The sequence below is a fragment of the Tursiops truncatus genome, chromosome 14 (genome assembly GCF_011762595.2).
Source record: "Tursiops truncatus isolate mTurTru1 chromosome 14, mTurTru1.mat.Y, whole genome shotgun sequence".
Classification (NCBI taxonomy): Eukaryota; Metazoa; Chordata; class Mammalia; order Artiodactyla; family Delphinidae; genus Tursiops; species Tursiops truncatus.
In genome coordinates, this window is record NC_047047.1 from 78240177 (window position 1) to 78265615 (window position 25439).

Sequence of the window (25439 nt, forward strand, 5' to 3'; positions counted from 1 at the left end):
ATGACCAATGGTATTTACAGGTACCTTAGAGGGATTAACGCTGGTTAAACACTTGGGTAGAGGAAGCAGATGAATGAATGACTCAGTGGCTGGGTGGGAGGGGCTGGAGCATTTTTCAGTGGAGCCATTAATAAGCACCTCTACCTCCACATTACATGCGAGGGATCTCACTTTAATCCTTTAAATGCTTTCACTCTCTGTAATTAGGTAATTAGTTTAGGGAACAATATAACAAATACACAAGGAGACAGAAAACGAACAAATGCATATGAATAAGTAAGAGCCTTTTATTTTATAACAAAGCAGTACTTTCTGGTTCTTTTCTTGGTGAGGTGTAGCAGTCTTCCCAGGAGTCTCACTGCTTTTCCACAAAGATGGGGTCCAGTTTTGTGCTCCTAAACAAAACACGGCAGGTCGTCCAGACCTGGGAACCTCATGGAACTCCATTAAGTGCCTTTCAGCTCATTTCTAAGCAGGCTGTTAGAGGAGAGCTACAGCCTGGGCCCTGGAAGGCTGTCTGCAAGGTGGACACCAGACCTTAAAAGGGCCTTGGCTAACTCTCCTTGATAAAAGAATGCCTTGATGTACTTTGTGTAGCACTTTGTGTGGTTACCAGGTGCTGGGGAGGGGGAAATGGGGAGCTGTTGTTCAAGGGGTATAAAGGTTCAGCTCTCTTGGTTTCTTCGTATCCCAGCAGCAGCCCCTTGACAGGGGCCAGGGACCAGGCCTGGATTCTCAGCCTCTGGTTCTTCCCTGATAGGTCTGTGCCCCCTGGAAAAGTGACCAGTCACCTCCTCAAGAGCTTTCAACTCTCATTCATGGCTCTTTCCCCAGTGAGGTGTGTTTTCTTCCTGGGAGCTTGTGGAAAATCCCAGTCTGCTCTTCAGAAGGTTTGATTTAACCCTTTAGTCTCCCACCCCATGTACCTGTGGAATTTAGTACATCTTTTTTTTCTTTTTTGCGGTACGCGGGCCTCTCACTGCTGTGGCCTCTCCCGTTGCGGAGCACAGGCTCCCGACGCGCAGGCTCAGCGGCCATGGCTCACGGGCCCAGCCGCTCCGTGGCATGTGGGATCTTCCCGGACCGGGGCACGAACCCGTGTCCCCTGCATCGGCAGGCAGACTCTCAGCCACTGCGCCACCAGGGAAGCCCTAGTACATCTTTTAATGGTGAAAACACACTCTTTGAGGCCATGCCATGCCCAATATTGTCATTGCAGGTTTTTGCACTGACATCAGCTCCGCTGGTTTCTGTCTCACAGTAGAGGCCCTCTGCCTGCCCCCAGCCCAGGGTCTCAGCTTTCAGCCTTCACCCGTGATCAGTAGGGCAGGACGTCCCCAGTGCTCCTCTGCAAGGGGCTTCCTCCTCCAGAGTTTTACAGTCTTAATCTTATTCCTCATGGCTTCTCTGATTCTTTGAAATACCTGTTTGTTTCAATTTATCTTGCTTTTCTGATTGTTTTTGGTGGAATAATTGTGGTGTCTTGAAGATTTCTCTTTTTCTCAGAAGCAAAAGTCCTCAAAATGTATTTTCAAATTTGCTGGAGGTAGAGATCTAACATTTTTGCCTCAAAACATCACTAGGCTGTGTTGGGCAGAACCAACCAATCAACCAACCAACAAATAAATAATTTTGGGTGGAGGTGTCAAGATTTCACAACCAGTTACTATGTAGCTAACTGAGTATTTCTAAATCAACAATTGACATATAACTTTTTTTATATATATCATTGAACAACTTGGACCCAGTGGCAGAGCTGTTATTAATCTCTACATTAGAAAGGGATTTAAATTTCTTCCCTGCTCCATTTTTTTAAGAAAAAAAGACTGGACACCAAATACCACCTGTTTCACCAGTAGTTTTAAAACATACGAAAGAAATAAAAGGGAAAAAAATGAAGCTACTGAATACTTCTTGGAGGAAAACAATCTTTCTTATTTCTCTGATTTCTGTAAGACCCATTGCTTAACTGTAACACTGCTCAACTTCGCTCTAGACAGCTAGCATCGTTTTGTGAGGAAGGAAAATTCTTCTGTCCCAGCCTGGGTCTCAACGTGCCCGTCCCCAAAATGAAGGGGTTGGATTACATGAGAGCAAAAGTGTTTTTTCTTTGACTTCCTTTATGGGATGAGATTTCTTTTTGAGATTCACACGATTTTTCCTTAATAAATCAATTTGCACAACGACACTTACTTTTAAAAATTCCGTATCAGTGAGTGTAATGCTTCTTCCCAGCCCCAGGTTTATCCATTATCTAGAACTTCTCTAACTTAGTAAAACTATAGTAGTACATTCCTAGTACAGAAAATCTTCATTATCATCCTTTATTCTGCTCTGCATGGCAGGATTCCCTTCAGAAACTCTCTGGGGCTATTCTAACGAGGACTCAAAACTGAGCAAAGCTTCATTCATCTGAAGCGAAGCCAAAGTTGACTTAGACTTCAAGTTTAAGTTGATTCAGTGATTAACTGCTTAGATGAAACAAACATTGAATAATACATATTTTAATGCTTAAAGACTGTAATTCATTTTAAACATCATATTATGCTTTATCTTTTTCTGGAAACTTTTAAGTGGCTTTTGAACATCAGAAATAAAATTTTGACCTCCATCATCTGTGATCAACAGACCCACAGATGTTCATCTGTCAAAGAGATTGTTGGGCGTTTCTTTTCAATGGTTGGGATGCAGTGCAGGCGGTCTAGATAATTAATACCGCTACTTCATGGTGTGTTATAATCCTGTGCTGCCCTGCTCAGGAAGCCCAAGGCAATATTCAATGATTTAACTTAGGAGGCTTGGATTCTAGCCAAGCTTTACCAGCAGCCAACTCAAAGACTGTCCAGAATCACATGGCTCCTCTGGGCTTGACTTAATCTGATCTGTAAAAACGTGATGGGACTTGGGGTAGGATGTTGTAGTCTCACTGGTTCTCAAGAAGAAACAGAGAGGGGATAATTTGACTTCCTAGGAGTTCTGGGAGTCGTGGAAGGCAGTTGGAAAGCCTGAGATGACGTATGTTAAACTTTCCACATAGAGAAGAACTGTTTCAACCCAAATGCTCCTGAGTCCTTTCCCTTGGGAGAAACACCAGCAAATGGGTGCTCATGTTGTTTTTCTGGCATTAGTATTCTTTTTTTTTTTTTTGGCTGGGCAAAGACATTTACAACACTTTATTTCTAGCACTCGAAGTGCTAGAAATCCTATAAATTGGTAGGAAAAGACAGTCCAATAGAAATGTGGATAAAAGAACATAAATAGACATTTCACAGAATGATAATTTTAGATGGCTAGTAGACATCTGAAAATTGAAAAAATGCAAATGAAAGCAAGAATGAAATACTATTTTTTTAACCCATGAGATTGAAAATTAAAATGTGTCATGCATCCCTACACTGCTGGTGAGTGAATTGCTGGAAATTAGTGTGGGAAATGGCATTAGTATTCTTAAGACGACTCCCATGGGGGCTTATTCTGTCTTTCCCTAGCAAGTTCACATGAATTCCCCTATTCCCATACTAGAGACACCTTTCTAGAACTCACATCAAGAATGCCCATCTATAGGGCTTCCCTGGTGGCGCAGTGGTTGAGAGTCCACCTGCCGATGCAGGGGACACGGGTTCGTGCCCCGGTCTGGGAAGATCCCACATGCCGCGGAGCGGCTGGGCCCGTGAACCATGACCGCTGAGCCTGCGCGTCCGGAGCCTGTGCTCCGCAACAGGAGAGGCCACAGCAGTGAGAGGCCCGCGTACGGCAAAAAATTAAAAACATGCCCATCTATAAATTTCCCAGCTTTCCTCCTTCAGACTTCTCTGAAATTATGTCAGGATTGCAAAGGTTTTTTTCTCTAATCATGTGGTTATCAAGCATGTAAACTTGCTTCACTCTCTGGTCATTTTCATTTTTAGAGTCTGATAAACTGACTCTGGGTTCCTTTTTCTTCCCCCCAGAAGACAAGGTCATGGGAAGCATTTTCCTTCTGAATTGGAGTACTCCTCACCAAGCTAAAATGCCTTTATTTTCACAATCCTTTTCAGTGAGTCTTTGCTCCATGAAGCCTCCTCTTGACAGTCTGCCCAAGGGGCTTAGGATGAGGTTTGAGGAGAGTGGATGGGAGTTTGAAGGACTCGGTCCAAGTTATTGAGCCAGGCTTTCTTGTTCAGCTTCCTCCTCCTTAACCCCTTATCCTTCCACGAAGGTGGACATGCCCTTCTCAGTAACTTCCAACCAGTGTTCACCAGTTTGACGAAGTAAGGCACAAACCAAGAGAAATAAAACTTGCTGAATCTATCGATATCCACCCTTGACAACATCATGAGAGAAGTTTTGCTGCTTCTGTTGATCTCCTCCCCGTCCCCCTTCAGTCCCCGGCCCCTTCCCCCTCCCCCTAGTTGGCTTCTCCCCTTCCCATTCCCCTTCGGCGGCACACCCAGTGTTTCCTCTGTGATTCTTCAAGCTCAGAGTCTCCTCTGGAACATTGTCTTGCTGGTTCTTTCAGTCAGTGTTTATGCCTCACATCTTCCCGGGTTCTATTCTCTATCAAATGTTCCATCTTAAAAGTTCAGGGCTGGAAGGTAACTGTGCAGTGATCTGAAACCATGACCTCATTTGACAGATCAGATCAACGCTGTCCATATAAATATAAAGCGAGTCACGATGGTCATTTTAAATTTTCTAATAGCCACACTTAAAATAATACAGTAAAAAGAAATAAGTGAAATTAATTATATATTTTAATCAACCCAATACTTCGGGAATAGTATCATTTCAATGTGAATTCAATATAAAATGTACTGAGATATTCTTTTTCTCATTTTAAGTATCTGAAATTGAGTATGTGTTTTACATTTACAGCATACTTCAGTGAGGGCTAGCTGCATTTCTGGGGCAGAGTTGCCAACTGTGGCTAGGGGCCACTGCTGAGATGGCATAGGATTATAGCAACAAAGTTTAGGGGGAGCAATTCACTCGCGTAAGGTCATAAACTAGTTGACAGCAGAGCCAGTCTCTTGATCTCTGCTCTGATGCTTTTCTTGAAACAATGTCTGATTCTGACAGTGATGATGCTTAGGATGTGCCTTGAAGTGGAAGATGGATTTTATGAATCTAGAATGATTTGGTGGTGAAAATCTATAGTGGTTTTAGCGTAAGGCTAAAAAGAAGGTTATACCTTCTAGTAGCTTCTGTTTTATGACATTATTGTGATAAGAGGACGATTGTGACCAGAAAATTTTATTTCCAGTGATATTGATGGACAAAATAAGTTAATTTGAATTGCAGTGTGAATATCTGTCTTCTTTCAGATCTATTTCGTTAGTCTATTATCTATGTTAATGTCTAAGTACTAGGAAATTACTGCTTATTTCCATGAAAATCTATCAAAATGTACTTTTTAACAGTGGCTTGTATGTGCGGGGAGATCACTGTAGCTTCTCCATCTATGCTTCATGACCAAGCCTCAGGGCTTGGCTCTGACTTTGCTTTTTTTTTTTAATTTTTGCCGTGCCATGTGACATGTGGGATCTTAGTTCCCTGACTAGGGATCAGACCCATGCCCCCTGCACTGGGAGCGCGGAGTCTTAACCACTGGACCACCAGGGAGGTCCTGGGCTCTGGCTTTAAAACTCCCATTATATTAAGCCTGTTTCAGGACTACCTGTGCATGTGGGACTCCATAGATAAAGCCTGGGGGGTCTAAAAGTTCCACACCTAATTCTGAAGTATGAAATTTGATTCAGGCCAAAATAAACATTCCCAAAACCTAAATTGCATTATATTCAAAGTGATTAGGAATCACAGTGAACTAATGTCTCTGGTACTTGGCTTGAAATCCTCACTCTTACTCTCCGTATGCTCTTGAGGATATCACTTTCTTTAGTATTGGTGCCCTTTATAAATGGCAAGGAACGATATCTACCCTACTTACTATGTAGGACTTCATTTTCTAAGGTGTGTTTTAGACCTAGGGGATGCACTATCGAAAAGGGATTCTATGGTCAACTGAATTTGAGAAATTCTGAATACTCTTAGAGATTCAAAATATGTAACAGTATTTTAAAGACCTGGGTAGTCTTGCAGACAAAGAATTTTTAATTTAACTCAACGTTTCCTAAAAGTGTTTTTAAGCCAGGAATTATTTGATCTTTTTCTCACCCACCACCTAATCCATGGAACATACTTAGAGAAATGTTGTCATGGAGAATTTTAAAGGCAAAGTGGACGAAGATATATGAAAGATATTTTGATGTCTAATAATCATTTCTCAAGCATAAGTTGTTAAAACACACATTTAAGAGTGTCTTGCTGTCCCAATATGCACCTACAGATCCCCCAACACTGCACTTTCTCCTGGAAACACACAAAGTTTAATATTACTACCTATTTGCTCACCTTCCCTTGACATCAATTAAACAACAAATGTAATACGGTAAGAAAATTTTGGCCACACAAAAAGCCAGATTTCAAGATTCTAAAACCATCACATTCTTGAGTATTTCACCCCATACTCCCCTTTTTCTCTCCCTCCTCTCCTGTATCTTCCACTTTCTCCATCTTCTCTTCCTCCCCCCACTTCCCTTTTCCTTCACTCTCTCTGATGACCCAACGTAGCCTTTTGGTCTAGATCAACTAAGTTTTATGAGCCCTTAGTTATTGAGAAGAGTGCTATGCTAATTCTGGGATCAAAAAGAGATATGACCTAGACATTGCTCTCAAAACCCTTACTTTCTGGTAAAGAAGATGTACATGTAAAACATACTCTAGCTGAGTGTGACCCATGTAATGATGGGATTATCTCTAAGGTACAGGAAGTAGCCTTGACATTGGAGGGGCTGACCTTGCTGGGAAAGTTGGAAAGGACCTTGTTCATTGAATGCTTCATAAAGCAGGGGATGTCTGAGCAAGTGTGTCAGCAGTTCCTAGGCAGTCAAGGATAGGAAGGTGGATCCAGTAGAGAGGGCAGAGTGTGGGAAGCCACTGAGGCATGAAAGAACAAGGTGTACACTGGACATGCAAACCATCCAAGTAATTCATGGAACTATGGAGAGAGGCAAGCTAAGGTTACATCATGAGGGGCCTTGTATCCCTACCACCTTTTGGTGAGTGGCCTTCTAACATTTTTAAGCCTTGAAACTCCTTGACATTTTATCTGGAAGCCCAGAATTTGCTTGGCAGTTGGTCTAGCAAAAACAAGGCAAGGGAGGTTGTACAGGGTACCATTTGAAAGCCACTGCAATGAAACATGGTCATATCTGTGTTTTCTAGCAGAAACTTAATAAGTTTTTGTTAGAGAATGAAAGTTTTCCCAAACCGGGGAAAAGGAAAGGGGTGAAGGAAAACAGTCACTTTCTCAGATGCTATTTTAGATGAAAGGCCAGGATGCATCTTTCTGTTCAGTCACACATGGAAGCAGCTTTCAGGAAAAAGAAGTGCTGGTGTACATTAGCTCACTCTGCTATTAAGTGTGCTGGAACATACTTTAAAAACAGTTTAGAACTAAAATCATATGCATTGATGTCTTCTATTCCTTTGAGGACTTTTAGTGGCAGACGAGTCTGAACTGCATTTATTCACGTGGGAGCAGAATTATCTTTGATTACCAAGTGCTTTCTGCTTCCGTGAAAGCTATAATAAACCACTGCTGGGTCCATTGGGGTAGGTGTGGGCTTGTGAAATCAAAGATGGGGAGGGTTTGGGTGAAAGGAAATTTCTTACTAATATTATAAAAATTGGTTTGAACTTGAAAGCGTTAGAGAGAGAAAGCTCTGGGTTACTTTTATTGACATCCCTGGGTTGGCATCCCTCAGGAGACAGTGCCATGCTTACATGGGTGTCTTCCATCAACCTCCACCTGATGTGAAGGGTTGTTACATCTTTAGCTGCGTTCACGGCAATGCCAGGGACAAACACAGAAGAATATTCTGACCTGGCTTTGTGAGTTATTTAATCCATATCTTGGCTCTTTTGTTCTATATAAACAGAAATGCAAAACTGGAGGCTTGGTATGTTTTGCTTGTTTCATTTTTAAATTCCTTTTCATTTTTTTACAGAGTAATTCATCTTCACTATGGGTTAGTTTAAACAACATATATACAAAAAGAAGAAATTAAAATCTACTGGTAATAACAACTCTAGAAATAACTACTATCAACATTTTCGAGTATATATTTATATCTTTCTAGATTTTTTTCCTTACACGTTCATATTACAGTGTTTCTTTGAAAAATGAGATCATGTGGCACAAATTGTTTTGTTACCCACTTTCCTCACTTTAAATACATCAGAAGCAAAAATAATTTTAAAGTCAATATAGTTCGTTCTACGACATCGCTTTTATGTGGATGCGGGCTATTTGTTTATAAAGGTAGACCCCAATTTATTTAAACAAACTCTTATTTTTAGACATTTGGCTTCCAGGCTTGCCCTATTAAAACAGTGCTAGGGAACATCCTACTAGCTAAATTTTGCCTTCATTTATCCTTGTCTCCTTAGAATAATCTACTCAAGTGGAATTTCTGGTTCAAAGGCTCTGTATACTGTCAACGCTGTTGGCATGCTTTATAAAACTGTCCTCGGGAATGAAGGTTATTCTTGTTTATATTCCACATGTGAATGTAGGAGGGCACTTATTTCCAATCAACATTACCAGTTCTAGTAAATATTGTTTTGGTCAGTTTAATACCATTTTAAATTCCTGGGTCTCCCTACTTCCTCCACCTGTTGGGTCTAATAGAACATGCCCTCCAAAGGATGGGGTGAGGAATCAGAGATACATGAGGCGAAGAAGGGCTGTGCGGGAGGGGCTCAGTGATGTGTTCACAGTTGATTTAAGTTCAGTTTGAAGATTCACCTCATAGAAATAGTTTGTTGTTGGGCTTAACGTTGGAACTGTAGAAGCTGCAGCACGAGGAGGAGCTTATTTACAACCAAGGTGATTCTCTGCATCCCGAGGAAGGTCCTTCATCAGGTAGAGAGAAACGGATGCCTCCAGAACTCTGAAAGTCAGTTGGAAACAGTGCAAGTCAGAGTGGCTTGAGAAGTGGTGCAGGGAATCCAAAAGGGTAGACAACTTAAAAGTAAACCTAATCATTGGCCAAAGCTTGGAAATACAAAAAAGAGAAAAACGATCCCCTGTTGGGTTTTTTTCAATGAACTACATTTTGGCATTGTGCCATTGCCCTGTATGGAACACTGCTTATTTTTTTCTGGATTGAAAAGCAATAGGGCGGAATGGTGAACCATGTTGGGCATGGAGAATCTGAATACTGGCCCTGCCATGTGCCAGCTCATTGAGTTTGAGTTATTCTCTAAACTGTTTCCAGGTCTATGAGGAATGATGATGATACAATGTAGGGCTGTGTGAGGATTAGATGAGATAGTTTGCAGAAGTCAGCACAGAGCCTGGAATTAGTAACCCGCCCTCCACTGCAGCTGTTATGCTTACTTTGACACTGTGTCTTCAACTCACACAGAGTCTGCTTGGATTCCCTGAAGGTGACTCACTGGGTCACAGAGGGCGACAAACTTTGCCCCACTATTTACCCATTCCACAGTGTCCCGATGAGCAGAGAACATGGGAGAACTTTCTTTCCTGTTCTTTTTTTTTTTTTACATTTTTATTGGAATATAATTGCTTTACAATGGTGTGTTAGTTTCTGCTTTATAACAAAGTGAATCAGTTATACATATACATATGTTCCCATATATCTTCCCTCTTGCGTCTCCCTCCCTCCCACCCTCCATATCCCACCCCTTCAGGCGGTCACAAAGCACCGAGCTGATCTCCCTGTGCTATGTGGCTGCTTCCCACTAGCTATCTACCTTACGTTTGGTAGTGTATATATGTCCATGCCTCTCTCTCGCTTTGTCACAGCTCACCCTTCCCCCTCCCCATATCCTCAAGCCCATTCTCTAGTAGGTCTGTGTCTTTATTCCTGTCTTACCCCTAGGTTCTTCATGATATTTTTTTTTCTTAAATTCCATATATATATGTTAGCATACGGTATTTGTCTTTCTCTTTCTGACTTACTTCACTCTGTATGACAGACTCTAGATCTATCCACCTCATTACAAATAGCTCAATTTCGTTTCTTTTTATGGCTGAGTAATATTTCATTGTATATATGTGCCACATCTTCTTTATCCATTCATCCGATGAGGGACACTTAGGTTGTTTCCATCTCTGGGGTATTGTAAATAGAGCTGCAATGAACATTTTGGTACATGACTCTTTTTGAATTATGGTTTTCTCAGGGTATATGCACAGTAGTGGGATTGCTGGGTCATATGGTAGTTCTATTTGTAGTTTCTTAAGGAACCTCTATACTGTTCTCCATAGTGGCTGTATCAATTTACATTCCCACCAGCAGTGCAAGAGGGTTCCCTTTTCTCCACACCCTCTCCAGCATTTATTGCTTCTAGATTTTTTGATGATGGCCATTCTGACTGGTGTGAGATGACATCTCATTGTAGTTTTGATTTGCATTTCTCTAATAATTAATAATGTTGAGCATCCTTTCATGTGTTTGTTGGCCATCTGTATGTCTTCTTTGGAGAAATGTCTATTTAGGTCTTCTGCCCATTTTTGGATTGGGTTGCTTGTTTTTTTGTTATTGAGCTGCATGAGCTGCTTGTAAATTTTGGAGGTTAATCCTTTGTCAGTTACTTCATTTGAAAATATTTTCTCCCATTTTGAGGGTTGTCTTTTGGTGTTTTTTATGGTTTCCTTTGCTGTGCAAAAGCTTTGAAGTTTCATTAGGTCCCATTTGTTTATTTTTGTTTTTATTTCCATTTCTCTAGGAGATGGGTCAAAAAGGATCTTGCTGTGATTTATGTCATAGAGTGTTCTGCCTATGTTTTCCTCTAAGAGTTTGATAGTGTCCGGCCTTACATTTAGGTCTTTAATCCATTTTGAGCTTATTTTTGTGTATGGTGTTAGGGAGTGTTCTAATCTCATACTTTTACATGTACCTGTCCAGTTTTCCCAGCACCACTTATTGAAGAGGCTGTCTTTTCTCCGCTGTACATTCCTGCCTCCTTTATCAAAAATAAGGTGACCATATGTGCGTGGGTTTATCTCTGGGCTTTCTATCCTGTTCCATTGATCTATCTTTCTGTTTCTGTGCCAGTACCATACTGTCTTGATTACTGTAACTTTGTAGTATAGTCTGAAGTCAGGGAGCCTGATTCCTCCAGCTCCGTTTTTCATTCTCAAGATTGCTTTGGCTATTCGGGGTCTTTTGTGTTTCCATACAAATTGTGAAATTTTTTGTTCTAGTTCTGTGAAAAATGCCAGTGGTAGTTTGATAGGGATTGCATTGAATCTGTAGATTGCTTTGGGTAGTGTCATTTTCACAATGTTGATTCTTCCAATCCAAGAACATAGTATATCTCTCCATCTATTTGTATCATCTTTAATTTCTTTCATCAGTGTCTTATAATTTTCTGCATACAGGTGTGTGTTTTGTCTCCTTAGGTAGGTTTATTCCTAGATATTTTATTCTTTTTGTTGCAATGGTAAATGGGAGTGTTTTCTTAATTTCACTTGCAGATTTTTCATCATTAGTGTATAGGAATGCCAGAAATTTCTGTGCATTAATTTTGTATCCTGCTACTTTACCAAATTCATTGATTAGCTCCAGTAGCTTTCTGGTAGAATTTTAGGATTCTCTATGTATAGTATCATGTCATTTGCAAACAGTGGCATCTCTACTTCTTCTTTTCTGATTTGGATTCCTTTTATTTCCTTTTCTTCTCTGATTGCTGTGGCTAAAACTTCCAAAACTATGTTGAATAATAGTGGTGAGAGTGGGCAACCTTCTCTTGTTCCTGATCTTGGTGGAAATGGTTTCAGTTTTTCACCATTGAGGATGATGTTGGCTGTGGGTTTGTCATATATGGCCTTTATTATGTTGAGGAAAGTTCCCTCTATGCCTACTTTCTGCAAGGTTTTTATCGTAAATGGGTGTTGAATTTTGTCAAAAGCTTTCTCTGCATCTATTGAGATTATCATATGGTTTTTCTCCTTCAATTTGTTAATATGGTATATCATGTTGATTGATTTGCATATATTGAAGAATCCTTGCATTCCTGGAATAAACCCCACTTGATCATTTACATTCAAGGTAATTATCGATATGTATGTTCCTATTCCCATTTTCTTAATTGTTTTGGGTTTGTTTTTGTAGGTCTTTTCCTTCTATTGTGTTTCTTGCCTAGAGAAGTTCCTTTAGCATTTGTTGTAAAGCTGGTTTGGTGGTGCTGAACTCTCTCAGCTTTTGCTTGTCTGTAAAGATTTTAATTTCTGCATCAAATCTGAATGAGATCCTTACTGGGTAGAGTAATCTTGGTTGTAGGTTCTTCTCCTTCATCACTTTAAGTATGTCCTGCCAGTCCCTTCTGGCTTGCAGAGTTTCTGCTGAAAGATCAGCTGTTAACCTTATGGGGATTCCCTTGTGTGTTATTTGTTGTTTTTCCCTTGCTGCTTTTAATATGTTTTCTTTGTTTTAATTTTTTGATAGTTTGACTAATATGTGTCTTGGCATGTTTCTTCTTGGATTTATCCTGTATGGGACTCTCTGTGCTTTCTGGACTTGACTAACTATTTCCTTTCCCATATTAGGGAAGTTTTCAACTATAATCTCTTCAAATATTTTCTCAGTCCCTTTCTTTTTCTCTTATTCTTCTGGGACCCCTATAATTCGAATGTTGGTGCATTTAATGTTGTCCCAGAGGTCTCTGAGACTGTCCTCAGTTCTTTTCATTCTTTTTTCTTTATTCTGCTCTGCAGTAGTTATTTCCACTATTTTATCTTCCAGGTCACTTATCCATTCTTCTTCCTCAGTTATTCTGCTATTGATCACTTCTAGAGTATTTTTAATTTCATTTATTGTGTTGTTCATCATTGCTTGTTTCCTCTTTAGTTCTTCTAGGTCCTTGTTAAATGTTCCTTGCATTTTGTCTATTCTATTTCCAAGATTTTGGATCATCTTTACTATCATTATTCTGAATTCTGTTTCAGGTAGACTGCCTATTTCCTCTTCATTTGTTAGGTCTGGTGGGTTTTTTTCTTGCTTCTTCATCTGCTGTGTGTTTTTCTGTCTTCTCATTTTGCTTATCTTACTGTGTTTGGGGTCTCCTTTTTGCAGGCTGCAGGTTCGTAGTTCCTGTTGCTTTTGGTGTCTGTCCCCAGTGGCTAAGGTTGGTTCAGTGTGTTGTGTAGGCTTCCTGGTGGAGGGGACTAGTGCCTGTGTTCTTTTGGATGAGGCTGGATCTTGTCTTTCTGGTGGGCAGGTCCACGTCTGGCGGTGTGTTTCAGGGTGTCTGTGGCCTCATTATGATTTTAGGCAGCCTCTCTGCTAATGGGTGGGGTTGTGTTCCTGTCTTGCTAGTTGTTTGGCATAGGGTGTCCAGCACTGTAGCTTGCTGGTCGTTGAGTGAAGCTGGGTGTTGGTGTTGAGATGGAGATCTCTGGCAGATTTTCGCCATTTGATATTACGTGGACCTGGAGGTCTCTTGTGGACCAGTGTCCTGAAGTTGTCTCTCCCACCTCAGAGGACAGCACTGACTCCTGGCTGCAGCACCAAGAGCCTTTCATCCACATGGCTCAGCATAAAAGGGAGAAAAGGGAGAAAGAAAGAAAGAGGATAAAATAAAATAAAGTAAGATAAAATAAAAATTATTAAAATAAAAATTAAAAAATAATTATTAAGAAAAAAAATTTTTTTAATAAAAAAAAAATGGAAGGACAGAACCCTAGGACAAATGGTGAAAGCAAAGCTATACAGACAAAATCTCACAGAGAAGCATACACATACACACACAAAAAGAGGAAAAGGGGATAAAATAATATATCTTGCTCTCAAAGTCCACCTCCTCAATTTGGGATGACTCGTTGTCTATTCATGTATTCCACAGATGCAGGGTACATCAATTTGATTGTGGAGATTTAATCCGCTGCTCCTGAGGCGGCTGGGAGAGATATCCTTTTCTCTCCTTTGTTCGCACAGCTCCCGGGGCTCAGCTTTGGATTTGGCCCTGCCGCTGCGTGTAGGTCGCCTGAGGGCATTTGTTCTTCGCTTAGATAGGATGGGGTTAAAGGAGCAGCTGATTCGGGGGCTCTGGCTCACTCCGGCGGGCGGAGGGAGGGGCACGGAGTGAGGGGCGGGCCTGCGGCGGCAGAGGCCAGCGTGACATTGCATCAGCCTGAGGTGCGCCGTGCGTTCTGCCGGGGAAGTTGTCCCTGGATCCCGGGACCCTGGCAGTGGTGGGCTGCACAGGGTCCCGGGAGGGGAGGTGTGGAGAGTGACCCGTGCTTGCCCACAGGCTTCTTGGTGGCGGCAGCAGCAGCCTTATTGTCTCATGCCCGTCTCTGCGGTCCACGCTTTTAAGCCGCGGCTCACGCCTGTCTCTGGAGCTCCTTTAAGCCGCGCTCTTAATCCCCTCTCCTTGCGCACCAGGAAACAAAGGGGCAAGAAAGAGTCTCTTGCCTCTTCGGCAGCTCCAGACTTTTCCTCGGACTCCCTCCCGGCTAGCCGTGGTGCACTAACCCCCCACAGGCTGTTTCACGCCGCCAACCCCAGTCCTCTCCCTGCGCTCCGACCGAAGCCCGAGCCTCAGCTCCCAGCCCTGCCCGCCCCGGCGGGTGAGCAGACAAGCCTCTCGGGCCGGTGAGTGCCGGTCGGCCCTGATCCTCTGTGCGGGAATCTCTCCGCTTTGCCCTCCACACCCCTGTTGCTGTGCTCTCCTCCGTGGCTCCGAAGCTTCCCGCTCCGCCACCCGCAGTCTCCGCCCACGAAGGGGCACCTAGTGTGTGGAAACCTTTCCTCCTTCACGGCTCGCTCCCAGAGGTGCAGGTCCCGTCCCTATCCTTTGTCTGTGTTGTTTCTTTTTTCTTTTGCCCTACCCAGGTACGTGGTGGTGGTGGGGTTCTTGCCTTTTGGGAGGTCTGAGGTCTTCTGCCAGCGTTCAGTAGGTGTTCTGTAGGAGCTGTTCCACGTGTAGATGTATTTCTGGTGTATCTGTGGGGAGGAAGCTGATCTCCACGTCTTACTCTTCCGCCATCTTCCCCCTCTCCCTTTTGTAAACAACTTTAAATTTCTTTCAGAACAAGGCAGGATAGAACGAAAGAAATAAAAGTAAAAGAGAAAATAAAGCTCATCACTGGTATACCCACTCTAAGGTAAATCCTGTTTATATATTGTAACTTTCTTCCTTTCCCCTTCCTTCTCATTGTCTCTACGTCCATCTGTCCATGTAGCTTACCTGCAGGCAGGCGGCATGTGATTTTCACACAGCCTTAGTCCATAAACAGTTTCCTTCGTCATAAAAAGTTCATTGTAAAATGGCTTTTAATGGCCGTCTAGACCTCTATCATATAGATAAGCCACAGTTTATTAATTATTCTTCTGTCATTAAAATTTAGGTTTTCTTCCCTTTGCTGCATAACATTTATCTTTATAACTGTGATCACCATCATTCATTATACATTTTTGCATAACCCTTTACTTTTGTTTGTTATAAGACTTTCATATACATTACTGGCGATCATCTTCTTCCTATTCAAAGAAATGAAATTAAACCATATAATCATCTGTACCTATCCAGCAGAGTTAGGAGCCAGGAGAGTGGTGTTCCCTGCACCAGCAAGGAAGCAAGTCTATAAAACATGGAATGAAAATATCTTCTCCCTTTGGCACGGCAGAGAGCTTCTCCAGGGAAGTTGTTGAGGAGTACAGATTAGGTTTAGGGATGAATCCTTGCTACGTGGTGCTTCCCTTTCCTCAAGCTTCCAGAGGCCGTCTCTGACGATTTCATCTAGGACAGGGGAGAGAAGCCTCGCTGGGCATGGCTTCTGGTGGGCCTGGAGCTCAGAGACTTCAGCAGACCTTCTTCAAAGACCTGATCCCTCCTTACCTGGTTTTCAACCAAAGCTAGAATCTGACATCCCCAGATATTTCTAGGGTTTTGAGCGGGATGTTTTCCCCATTCAGTTGGGCAAAGCCTGAAGGGCTTTTTTAAACAGGGGATCTTTGAGTTTTCAGCTTTTATCTTTCATTGAAGATTAGGAGCAACATTTTAAATTCCTCTGCCTCAGAGGTCGCTGCCTGTAGCCTCCATGCCTTGTGACCTGCCTCTGTATTATGGGAGAATGTTCCATCTGCAGCTACTGACCGTAGTTGCCCCTCAGTGTCTGTGGGGGATTGGTTTCAGGAACCCTCGAGGATCCCCAAATCTGTGGATGCCCAGGTCCCTTATATAAAATGGTGTAGCACAGTATCTGTGGGTGCAGAGGACCAACTGTATTTTGTTTCCTACCTGCTGCTGAAGTCAGACTCAGGTCTCCTTCAGAAACTACCATGTTGTCTGCACAGATCCTTCTGGTGGTGATGAGATCTGTGTTGGCAAACACAGCCCTTGCTTGTGCTGTTTTCCAAGAAGCAGGTCTGGGTGGACCCAAGAGTGGTGTGCTTACCAGCGGTGCCACCTTGAACACCAGTTATGACCTCAGTTTTCGTGTCTGTGATAAGCGAAATACTTCTTCCTCGTGGTGTTGTGATGAAGACTGAGATATATGTGGCTGAAGGAGACATTGTGAACATGCCTATCGCTTGACCAATGCCTCTTTTACCATAATTATTCGATTTTGATTCAAGTGTTTGACCTGGGCACACCTGGGAGGAGTCTCCAGGAGAGCAAATAATTACCAAACACTTGGTCTGTGGCTGTGACCAGCCCCAGGGCCTTCTCAACAAGCTGACAAGGTAGATACTATCATCATCCCCGAGTCCATCGAGAAGTTACGAGACTCATCCAGGTTTAGAGCTAGAAAGAAACAAAGCCACGGTTGGAACTTAGGCAGTCTGGTTGTAGAACCTATTCTCTTGTCTACCCAACTGCACTGCCCCAAACCCAACAAATGGTTAAGAACGTGTTTCTCTTTAAAGATGCACTGAAGCCCTGAGTGCAGTTGGCCGTGGGTACCCCTGGCCTGGTATCGCAACCCACTGCCAGCCCGTATCTCCCCCCTCCCTTCCGCCTGGTCACAGTCCCATCCTGGATGGCATTCCTGTGCCACCAGCTCCATTTATTCCTGACACAGTGTAAACGGGGACACATGAACATGTGGTACCACCAAGGTGTTTACTTCTCAGTAGAGCCTGGCCCCAGGACACCCACGGGAATCAACCCCTCATGTTCCAAAGAAGGGGGGCCGTGACCCAGCACATGGGCTATGTAAACTGGGTCTTGTTCCGTGCAGGAAAATCCTGTGCGGATCCTTCCAGAAGAGACTGTCAAACTTTTATTTTTTAAATCTTCCATCACGCCATATTGTAATGGGTACACAGTGCTTTTACTTGGCATCAGTTACGAGTTGGTTTTGAAACAATTCAGTATTAAACCAGCGGGGATGATTACTGATCTCTCCATCCCTTTGGGGCAGCTCTACCAACAGGGGACAGGTTCCATTCTATTCCAATTTGTGTTGCTGTCTATGCCCATCCGGCAGCACAGAAGGTGGCTTCATTAGCTAACACAGCGTTACCATATTTGTCATGGAACTCAGGTGCCTGCTTCCGGTGGCTCTGCCTTGCCATTGTTTGCTGAATGCTTTGAACTCAGAGGCGACTTAGTGCATTTTTGACCAGGGGAAACATCGTGGAGCTGAAGACAGAACTGCAGCAACTGCAGCTGCTAGTTTTTTGCACCTTCATATCAAGTACCCTTGCAAAGAGTTCTGAAAACGAGACTGTCAGACTTTTTGCTAAACTTCCAATTGTGGCATTTAGAGGCTAACTTTTATCCCACAAAACTTTTGAACTTACTTAGCAGTGTTTAGTTCACAAAGCATCTTCCCCACTTCTCTCTGTGGGGTCACCATAGAAAGTTCATGAGGGAGGCCAGATTCTTCCCTCTGTCCCTGGCTCTCTCTTCCCCGCTCTTTGCTTTATTGAGTTCCTACACTGGGCTAAGCTTTGAGAATTAAAAAACAAAAAGACAAATCTTTCCCACTTTCCTGTTGAGTTCTCACAGGTTGTAAGTAGAGCTGTGCTTTAGAACTTGAGTCTCCCAATGGCCAAGCCAGGACACACTCTCCACTCAAGATGCCTTTCCAAACGGTCACCAAACTCTGCTTTCAGCATTGAGTCCTGAGCTCATAGGAGCCTCTTATCGAGATGATGGGCTCTAGGTCTGACCTTCTGTGTCCCTAGGGAATGGCTCAGAGCAAATTAACTTGCATCTGATCAAAATTTTCTGAGGTCATTGTTAAGACTGACAGTTGCTGGTAGTGCCAAAGCCACTTTTTTTTTTTAACTTTTTATTTTATATTGCAGTATAATTGATTAACAATGTTATGTTAGTTTCAGGTATACAGCAAAGTCACTTCTTGCAGAAACAGGAATGGCTAAAGTCAAGACCGGTGTGTCCTTCTGGTGCCTTTAAAACAGGACAAATCTCCTATAAACATAATTAATCCATTCATCCTTTAATTAATTGGTTCGTTCTGAAACAGGGATGCCCCCAGTGTGGTAATGGAGTGTGCTTGCTGTGACCGTTCTGTCTCTAGAATACAAATGCTCACTCTCTCCCCTGTCCCCATCACACCAGCCATCAATACTGAGTAAAAGCCCTGACAAGTATTCAGTCCTCCCCTATAGAATCTTCCTCGTCCCTGTGCTGGGTCTTGCAGCCAAGGGTGGAAGGAGCGGGCAGTTCATTTCCGGTTGGCAAAAGAGGCGCTGGTGGCTGAGAAGGAGTTGCCCTTGGTGAGTTGCATCCATGCACAGTAACTGGTCCAAGTACCCCTCCCACAGTGGCTGCAGACCCAGGACGTTGTCGTCATTTTCTGCTGCAGTGAGTCTTCAGTTTAGGGCTGCCCACTCCCCACTGTTGTGCTTAGGGGAGAGGGCATCTGATTGAAAGGGCACTCAGCAAAGATGTGGGCTGAGGCAGGCCAGCGGTGATGCTGCCACTTATTGGCATGGGACGTCAGGAATGCTGGGTCGCAAGGAGGCGGGCAGCAAGCAGGTCTCTCCAGCAGAAGCCTTGAGCTACCAGGAGGAAAGGCTCCAAAGGCTGACCCAGGTCAGAGACTGGGTCCACTGCTAATGCTTCTATGCTGGTTTCTCAGGTCAGAATACGGACAGTTTTAGCTCGACCAGTTAACCGTGAGTTTTCAAGCATTGCTACCTCCTCCAGTGTCGGAGCTAAGACATGTTCAAGCATTCGTTACTTTAGGAACCCAGATCCACCCCTTCCTTTCCCTTACTGAGGATGAGCTTTTCTCTTTAGAACTTTAAAACACAAAGGGTCCCATCAGATCTTCTCGCTCAAGAGGATGGTCCTACTGGTCGCCCTTCTGAGTTGGCCACCCCAGGGGTTCCACAGAGATTCTCATTCCTGCCAATACTGTGACATGATTCGTCATACTCTCTTGAAAAAGAAGGAAAAGAAACACTATTCCCACAGATAATCTGCCACTGTCCATCTATTCATTCATTCTATTCCCAAGGGCCAGGAGCTTGTCAAAACACCATGGATATTCCAGACCTGGGCCCAGTGATGAACTCGGTCTTTTTCACATTTCTCACATTCCCCAGGATCTGCCTGGCTTCTGGCACCTGGACTTTGTTTCCTTTTATTGGCTGGAGCACACTACTCACGGTTGGTGGCTGAAGTGAGTTTCTTCAGCTTGACGCTGGGCACGCTTAGGACACAGCTTGTACTTGACTCCTTGGCCCTTGGCCTTCCTGGTTCCTCTGGGCGGCTCCTCTGCATCCCCGGAGCCTTGAACTTCACTCGGGGACCAGCCAGGCCTCCCTCAGCCTCCCGGAAGTGGCACAGCTTCTTGTGCTTCTGTGAGAAACGGTTCAGAGCCTGATAAACCCTGGGCAACACACTTTCTGAATTAGTTTATTTCTAAAGTGTGACCTTTGAAGTCATCTTTTCATGAGGGACGGGGCTGGAGTTTAGCTTACCTTGTTGGTAGATTATGAAAGATAAATGGCACTTGAGTCCATTGGAAAAGGGACTGTCCCTTCTTTCCTTTCATCCCTACCCCCAGCACTGCCCAATGTCCAAAATGCCCTTGATTCCAGATGGCTCAATGAACCACGAACAATAAAATATAAAGAATTTCTCTGAACAAAAATGAATCCTTGCAATGACTAATTTGAAAGAGCACTAATTTACCATGAGGGCTTCTTCTTTGAGTCCTGTCTTGGTCACCAGCTAGCTGGGAGACCTGCACAGTCATTAACCTCTGGGACCCTCTTGTCCGCCCTTCATCAACAGAGGACACAGCATGAGTATTCTAAAGGGTTGTGCGTCATTAAGGATCAAACACGAACGGATAACCAGACCTTCGATTACATACAATTTCGTTTTTACTATTGGATAAACCTTGGTATTTAGAGAGTACCAGAATTATGTTGCTCTCTGTATAGCCATTTGAAGTTAGTCAGGCAGTGAATCTTAATTACCTACATTAGTTTAGCCTGGTAAAGTAAAATGAAGCCATTTCCACACATTGTCTTTCAATCTGCCATTAACAGCAGAGAGAGCCAAACAGTCACACGCTTGGTCAGCGACCACTGCCTCCAGGGTGCTTTAATTCATGGCTGTATTTGCATCTCAGGCTAACAGAGTTTCCAGTTCAGGATAAGCGTCAACATTCTCTCTTGAAATAAGACTGAGAGAAGCGTAAGGACTCAGTAGCACAGACGACCCCACTCCGGCACAACATGTGAAATGGCAGCTCTTAAAAACCTTTCCTGGGCTTCCCTGGTGGCGCAGTGGTTGGGAGTTCGCCTGCCGATGCAGGGGACACGGGTTCGTGCCCCGGTCCGGGAAGATCCCACATGCCTTGGAGCGGCTGGGCCAGTGAGCCATGGCCGCTGAGCCTGCGCGTCCGGAGCCTGTGCTCTGCAACGGGAGAGGCCACGACAGTGAGAGGCCCGCGTACCGCAAAAAAACAAAAACAAAAACAAAACCTTTCCTCAGGCTATGAAACAGCTCTGAGTCCACCACATTCCTCTTCCTCAACTCTTAGAATCTTGCATGTGCAAATATCTCAGCCTGAAATGACTGCCAGAGAAGGGAAATATCTGGGAGTACCGTCATCCTTATTAAAATAGGATGCTTTACTCTGTCTGGATTTGGATGGAGAATTTCATATACCCCTTCTCCACTACATAGAGCCAAAGAATTTTAGGGACCACCTAATTCATCTCCTCATCAGGGCCATTTTGCTGATAGGAAAACTGAATCTCGGTGGGGTCAAATGTTTTGTCCACAGTCCTGCAGCAGCTAGTAGCAGATCTAAAACTAGAACCCAGGCTTCTGACTCCTAGTCTATTACTAAAAAGTGCGTGCTTGGTTTGATGAAGGAATTTAAAATTCTGGGAGTGGAAGGGAAAGAATTTCAAAGGATTAACCAAAGAAAAGAAAGATTTTCCCAGATGGTCTCTAAGACCTTTGATGCAGGCAAAGCCTTGGAAATGGATCTTGGTTAAGTTTCCTTGTGCAGCTGTGCAGACTTACGCTTCTCTTTGTACCTGGGAATGTGGTGCATTATTCATGCAAACAGAATCTGTTTGTTCTGAGACTTTGCAGAGAAGGAAAACATAAGTTAATGACAAAATTAAGAGAAGAAATGATCACGGCTGCGCTTTGGCAGAGCAACCCTGAACAGCCACCTAAAGTTAGATGTGGAAGCCCTCCTTGGGAAAGGAGCCCAGGTGAAGACCTTAATGAGAGCAGTTCTATTGATGCGTCTAGAATCCTACGTGCAGTGCTGTGCTGCCTCTGGTGTCCCTGCCTTTCAAGTTTGAAGGCATTTAAGTACTAGACACCTCAGTGGAAATGATGTGAATTCTTTTTGGCCTTATTGTGTGTTTTAAATGTGCAAAATAAGTAAATGTTTTCACGCTGTAAGATGTTAGGATGGTTCAATAAGGTAGGTTAGAGGGCTTTATAAAATGGAAATATCTGAATGTGGAAAGGATGACTATTAACCACTCAGTAATTAATAGGCACTTGCTTCAAGTCTAGGCACTTGCCAGGGATCACAGTTTATTAAATATGTGGAACAGAATTTCTCAACAGGTGATTTCACGTGGACTCAGGCGACTCATCTGAAGCCCTTGACAAGTGTATACATATAGGCCCCCTTCCAGGCCTGCTGTAGCCAATTCTCTGGGGATGCATTTGAACCTTTGCATTGCTAACTTGCTTCCTGGGGGCTTCTGATACAGGAACTACCCTGGAGGATGGAAACTCTTCTGCTTTTGTATTCAAAGTTGCTTACTTCGTAAGCATAAGCACCTAAGCGTCTATGTTTGATGCATAGAACTGAACATGAGCTTAAATTAGGTCGAAAGATGGTTTGAGGCAAGTTGTGACTGGCTTTGTTTTCCATGCTAGATAACTGAGGCTTTACTCAGTAGGAATAGTTAGCTAAGAACTAGCTTTGAGCAATGTAGAATACTAAACTTGATTTCTAGAAAAATAAACCTGATAGACAGCAATGAGAAGACCAATTTCGGTAACCCAGAATTGGTTCTTAGTGACTATTTCTCATCTTTTTATTTTACTGAAAAATCATCTGGTAGGAAAGAAATGTCTCAATTCCTCTCCACACCCCCTATAGGTTTGTCTTTCTCTCTCCACAAAGAGAAAATCTTGGAGTAGGCTTTTTTCTTTCTCTGCATGTTTGCCCCTTTCCACGTGTGGAGAAGTAGCTCCTCTGATTAGTGTAATTATGCCCTTGTTTAGTCCAGTGGTCCTATAGCTGGGTGTGCATTAGAATCACCTGGAGGGCATGTGAAACCGAAGCCCCACCCACTGCATTTCTGATTTGGTGGGTCTGGGCCCAATAAGCTTGCGCTTCTGACAAGTTCCCAGGTGGTATCAATGCTGCTCCACCAGGCTCAGGCTTGGAGAACCACTGCTTTAGGCCAGTACTCTCTTTCCCTGGAAGCCTCAGGAAACAGTAAGTGAAGTTTCTGGCTTTTTTTTTTCCCCCTTTGAGTTTTAAATAAAATAACCTCATGCAATAGGAGAGGAGAGGGTCAGAGATGGAGAATGCTGCCCCTTTGTTCTGTGGTGGGGACGTGGGCTCCACTTAGGGCTGGAGGGCTCTGTGGGCTGTGGGGTTAGAGGCTCAGCTCCTAGGCCAGATCCTGGGCTTGGAAACACGGGTCCCTCAAGCTCTGGCCTGTGCTTGAGGGCGGGGGAGCGCTGCATCCCCAAGCGTTCCGCTCTTTGCTCCTGAGGCCCAAGAAAAGATGCACTGGGAGGCCCAGGCTGTCCGGGGAAAGGCTGGCTCTTCCAGGGCTTGGGCTGGGACAAGGGGAGGGGGGCTCAGACCATTCTGTTGGCCCCAACCATGGCCCCTGAGCTCTGCTTTCAGTTGCTGTGCCAGCGTCTTCCAGGTGGCAGACTCCAATGGGTGCTCCACTGTTTTTCAGTGAATTAAACTCATCTGTGCTGGTCTTAATCCCATTTTGGGACTAGGCCCCTGCTCCAGCTTTTCAGTCTAAAACCCCTTGTGTACATCAGCATGGCCGGTCAGTGGGTCCAGCTGCTTTACTTAGGTATGGATAGACCAGGATGCTGTGTTGGGGCCCAGGCCCAAGTAGCAATCTGCAGTCTGTTTACCATTTGATACTCCTATTCACCAGATTTCAGACAGGAAGACAGCAAGAGGAACAAGTAGTAGGATTTGAGCATCAAACATTTCCTCATACTCTGTGCCGCTTAGAAAGAAAGCAACTTTCTGGAGAATCTGAGTCCTTGCTCATGGGAGCTGATATGCCAAGTGTTGGCCTAGAAAGTTGCAGCAGGATGTGTACATCATTGCAGCGACGGGCTGGCATTATATTACTGGGACTTTACCCAAAGCAACCAAATTGTACATCCAGAACATTCATGCGTGATGTTATGACCCTTAGATTGTTAATAGTAGGGCTTTGACAGAAAGTACTAGAGCACCTTTCCCAAATTCTGTTTTGGTTTTGTTTTGAATTTCATCCAGAAGAAAAGGGAACTGTGGACACTTGAATTCATTCAGCTTCCAGAGTCTGTGGAGTCCTATCCACAGGGCCTCAAGCTGGTTCTAGAATATTTCCTCCATAAGCCCTGAACATGGGTTTCGGAGACCCATACTGAGATCAGTGGCAGGGAAATGTTGTATTTTTCAATCAATGAACAAATAAAAAGGAAGATTTCCTCCTTTTTCGGCAACATGTCATCTTGGTGGATTGAGACAGAAAAGCCTATTAAATGGAAAAAGCGTGAAAACAGACTGTTTTCAGGCATGGAGTTCGGTCAGTTATGTTGGAGCAGAATTAGTCTTTTAAAAAGCATGTTTTTATTGTCAAGTCAGAGAAGAGCAGTAGAAAAGGGAAAGAAAAACTGAAAGAGGATGTGCCCACTGAAACGGACCAAGTGAGGACTTTTCTTAACCAAAAGACTGAGAACTCAACATCTGAGAGAACACGGATATGAATGGGAGAAGGAGGTGTGCCATGTTTAATTGCTTTGAAAGGGAGAGCTGAAAACGAAGGGGATGATTTAGTGGTTACTAAATAGGAGACTGGATTTCTCCCCCACATTTAGCCACATTAAGCAGTACATTCTTTTTTTAAAAAAAATTTCATTTATTTATTTATTTTTGGCTGTGCTGGGTCTTTTCTGTGCGTGGGCTTTCTCTAGTTGCGGTGAGCAGGGGCCACTCTTCATCGCGGTGCGCGGGCCTCTCACTGTCGCGGCCTCTATTGTTGCGGAGCACGAGCTCCAGACGCGCAGGCTCAGTAGTTGTGGCTCACGGGCCTAGTCGCTCTGCGGCATGTGGGATCTTCCCACACCAGGGCTCGAACCCGTGTCCCCTGCATTAGCAGGCAGACTCTCAACCACTGCGCCACCAGGGAAGCCCAAGCAGTATATTCTTAGAGCGAGCCAGGATGTTCCCCAGAGAAAGACTGGGGCATTACTGGGAGACCTCCTCCTAGCAGTAGGCAGGGGTGAGGGGTTAGGGAGGCGTGGCCAGTGAATCGTAAGCGCAAATGGGAACCCGCCAAGACCCGGGACAGATGCATGAAGACGGTGCATGAGATTTGTGCAGGTTATTAAGGGAATATCAGCGTAATATATTTACTGAGTTTTCAAAATAACACAGCCGCTCATGAGAACAGCTATTTACTACTTACTATGAGGGGAACACAACTAGGACGTTTACGGAGTAGAGAGATTTAGGACAGATAACATCCTAAATTTCAGATGTAAAGGTCAACATGATTGAAATTAGATCCCCTGGGTGGTGGGTTGCATTTATTTTTGGCCGACCTGGAACTGAGTGAATTTTTATCTCAGGCTGGGGACAAAACGAAAGAGAATCTGAAGGTGTGTGTGCTTAGCCCAAGAGCAAAGGGAAAGGAAGG

At 43.8% G+C, this 25439-nt stretch overlaps 1 long non-coding RNA gene and 1 pseudogene across 1 annotated transcript in view; one reads left to right on the forward strand and one right to left on the reverse strand.

The window, feature by feature from the left end:
* Nucleotides 1-25439, forward strand: part of LOC109551203 (uncharacterized) — a 141077-nt gene that overhangs the window by 19279 nt on the left and 96359 nt on the right. The gene's annotated exons all lie outside the window — the stretch shown is intronic.
* Nucleotides 17342-18027, reverse strand: LOC101339608 (cytochrome c oxidase subunit 7B, mitochondrial pseudogene; annotated as a pseudogene).